Source organism: Nannospalax galili, unplaced genomic scaffold (genome assembly GCF_000622305.1).
Source record: "Nannospalax galili isolate Female #2095 unplaced genomic scaffold, S.galili_v1.0 scaffold600, whole genome shotgun sequence".
NCBI lineage: Eukaryota > Metazoa > Chordata > Mammalia > Rodentia > Spalacidae > Nannospalax > Nannospalax galili.
This window is the reverse complement of record NW_008348789.1, coordinates 5,322,330-5,326,607: the sequence shown is the minus strand read 5'-3', so window position 1 is coordinate 5,326,607 and position 4,278 is coordinate 5,322,330.

Below are 4,278 nucleotides of genomic sequence, written 5' to 3'. Positions count from 1 at the left end.
TAGCTACTTTCATTTTTAATTCATTTTTTTTTCTCATTATATATGCCTTTTTCCCCCGGGGCCTTTGACTTATGGTCCCCTAAACTTAAGCAAGTTAAAATCCCCCAGTTTTTTGTTTGTTTTTCTCAAGCTCTGACACTGAGAGTGAATTTGCCAATAATTCATTTTATTCAGCTTCCACGTGGGCCATTGCCTATGCAGTGGACAAATCTTTAATTATGCACAAAAGTGTCCAGGCCACCTCTCTGGATTCTTGTCTTCTGTCTAAGGCTTGTAAATTTTTTTCTAGGCTCTCCACGCTCCTTGAAGAGTTTTCAGATACATGTGGTGGCAGCCACCATTTTTTCAAGCAACTGACCTATTTTCCCACATTCATAGGATGGCGGTGACCCAGGAGTTTCCCTTTTGAGTCGGTCTGCATCTGCAGGGACACGGTTCATGGCTCTGTTCCCTGTGTTCCTGTGTGCAATATGGAGATGACTCCATGTTTTCAGTGTCTGTCCTTAGACCCTCTCCCCCCTTGCAATTGAAGCTGATTGATTGACTGGGAGGAGTGGCTCTCTAGGAGGAGATGCCTAGCCAACATCTGCCTCCTTGCTTTAGCCATATTCACCAGCTCTTCACTGACCATATCTGGCTTCTGGGGAGGCCTTGGTGGATAAAACTGCCTCCACCCCTATTATAACCTTTCTCAGGAGAGAAATGTACTTTGTTTAATCTTTTGGGCTCCTTAACCACCCTTGGGGAGGTTTTTAGCTTCTGAATGCCTTTTGTGAACCATTCTTCAGATTTTAATGCCTTCGAGAAACTCCATATACTGAATTTTTTTTTCAATTTTTCTTTAGGAACTTGGGTTTAATATAAATCTTGCCACTTTGTCTTCCATTAAAAGAAATGGACCACTTTTGCTGTCTTATCTTTTTTAGCTCTTGTAGGTTGTTCTGTTTATTCTACAAACACATTTTACATGCTGGTTTGTGTCACTGATATCTGCCAAATCCTCCCTCACTTCATAAATAACCTTTCCCATTAAGGGACTTTGCAAAACCATTAAAGATCCATACCATTTTTCAGGTCCCTGTTGAATTAAGCTTTCCTTTATATCCTGATGAACACAGCACTCTGTGGCCCAGCGAACTGGACATCATGTATTATTTTATCATACCTAGTTCTCTCAGTAACACCTGTCCCACTTCTATGGTCCTCCAGCCCCTGCTAATCATGGGAGTCTCCATTGATGATGACCATGCATCTTTAATGCCTTGCACAAGACATTCCATTAGGGACTTCTCCCCCCTGTATTGGCCTAGTTTAAAAGCCTATGTCTCAAGTAGGATGGGTGGTTATATAAGTCAGCTGTGTTGTTTCTGAAGGATTTAAACTAATATTATTTGCTCCCATGCCCTATATCCTCACAAGACACATGGTGAGGGGGCTCTTTAGCTACATTTTGAAAGTCTTTCCTAGTCCCAACTGCTGCAATTTGGCTACATTATTGTTAAGAGTTTCATCATCATGTTGAAACATGACTTTTTCTTTTTTTTTGTATTAAAGGTGGAACATGAGGGGCAGCTTTAGCTACTTTTATTTCTAGGTTGTTTCATTTCTCATTACTATATGTCCTTTTCCTTGGGTCCTTTGACTCCTGGTCCCTATATCTTAAGCAAACTAAAATCTCGCTTTTTTCTCTCTCTGACTCCTGGAACACTAATCAGAACCAAGAACCTGTTGCTAGACATGTCACAGACAACAAGGGAGAAACTATTAATATTTTTCTACTAAAGCAGCATAGTATTAAACTGACTCAATGATTTATTTTTCTATCTGGAGATAAGTGAATGTCTCAATACTTACCAAAGAAGACTCTTCTTAGAGCCAATAGTGATTATCTCAGAGACTCACAAAAATTTTTTGCATGCAAACAATTAGAAACTATGGAGTACTAAACCTTAAAATACCTATATCACTTACTCTCCTCCAAAGGTTCAAGGACCATTGTGGAAAAGAGGGTGGAAAGTTTGTAAGAGTCAGAGAAACATGAATAGGACTCCTGCAAGTCCAAGCCAGAAAAAAGCTCAGCATGATGGTCGAGGTGTTAAAATATCCCTGCCATAGCTGAAGACATATTGCCAGCTGATAGTTTCTAAGAGAGGTAGAGTTATTTTTCTTTAAGTGTGTGATGTCCTTTAAGTTGACCAGACTTCAAGGAATAGATCCACAATTAAGAGCATTTGGGAAATGTAAGCTAGATTTGATAAGTCTTTTAAAAAGAAAATAATAACAGAGTACATGAGATCAGTGGTGGATTTTTAGTATGATTGGTGATGGAAGGAGATTCTAAAATGCTCAAAATACAATGTATGAAAATCTTAAAGATTTTTCTTTAAATAAACATTGTTCACTACTCAGGGGAAGAAAGCCAGGAAGAAACTTTCCTCCATGAACTTTACTTCAGTTTCTGCATCTAAGCTCCTAACTTGAATTCCTGCCTTGGTTTCCTGCGCTGATGAATGGTGACCTGAACTTGTAAGCCAAATAACATTTTCTTCCCCCTGAAAAACAACAGCAAAAAATAAATAAGAAATAAACAGAAGCAACAACAACAACAACAACAACAAAACTGGTAAGTTCTACCACATCCCATGAATTTTAATTTAGACTATTTTTCATTCTATAAACATTTTGTACATTTATTTGAGATCAAGAAAAGTTAATTGAATCTAATTATTCATTTGTTTTCAATGGGGAGCGGTTTTATTTATTCTAGGGATGTTTGCAATGATAACACAAGTACGTTCCTTTGAATGAATTTGACATGGTATATTATAAAGTATTCTACCCTAGCTTTTGGGAACACAATTTCTGATTTTGTTTGTGAGACTATGATTGTTCCTTGTAGTATTTAATCTGTAATTATTTTAAGAAATTATCTATTAGGATTGAAAGACTTTCCACAAATAAAATGGTAGCTAAAGTATTCTTTGTACTGCTCTCCTATCTGATAACCTACACTCCTTAATTTTGTAAAGTTGGCCAATATGGATTCCTATCACCATGCCATTATCTGCATGGACTTCTCTGCTCTCCCTGGCTTTCACATCTTTTTTCTGTATCCTAAGGACTTTATAAACTTGGGAAGCTAGAGTTATCTTGCTAAGTCTTGCTTCAATTATTCCATTTCTAAGAATAACTATCATCTGCTGCTCAACTATCAGTATTTGGAGCACTGTTGTTTCATATTTTCTTCAGTTTTTATTTCTGAGTTTGAGGTAAATCTGATGACTCCTATTCTACTTAGAGTGGAATATGAAATGCAAAGTTTTAAATGTAAAATTATCTAGTGTAATATCATCAAATCTTCCTACTTCCATGTAACATATTTTGTAACTTTTTATTGAATCTTTTTGTATTTCATATAGAACATCTTAATTATCTTTATATCTCCTTCCCCTATTGGCACCCTCCCATTGCCCTCCTCCACTGGAATTCATGTATGTCCTTTATGTTAAGGTCTGTTGAGTCAAGTTAGTGTTCCCATATGTCCCTCAGTGCAAGTTCACAAACTGGGGTCTAGTCAGTCTATCTAGAGTCTCTCATTTTAAGAAGATCAGCTCTTCCTCACCAAAGCCTAATAAACTACCAATAATTCTCAGATTAAGATTTGGATGTGCTGTCCATTCCACAGTTATTTGTTGGATTTTTTCTGCTTGAGCTTGTATAGATATTGTGGATGCTGACATATTTCTGCAGTTTCATATGAGCAAGTTCCCAGGATCCTGTAGGACTCATTTCCATAAGGTCATGCACCTTCTTTATGGCTCTTAAAATCTTTCTTGTCCCTCTTCCACAATAGTCCCTCAGCCTTGGATGGGTGGAGTTTAATACAGGTGTCCTGTCCAAGGAACCACACTCTTCAGACTCTTATTCTCTATGCTTTGACCATTTGTGACCTTTTGTGTTCCTGGCATCCTGTTGCACGAGGGAGCGTCACTGCAATCTCTATATTTAAGACATTTATGTAACATTTTTATTCATGAAATCTGGCATTAATATTCTCCTCATAAACCATATGATAAACTTAATAATATTGGAAATTTTCATTATGTATATGATGTCATATTTTATTATTCTACTCTCTAATACCAATTTGGAACATCCTTTGTTATAAGGGTGCATTTTATTCACTGTTCATACAATTAAAATATTATCAATAAAAATGTCAAATTGGTAAACTGTACTTATTCATAATCTTCTTAAAAATAATATAGAAAGTAATCA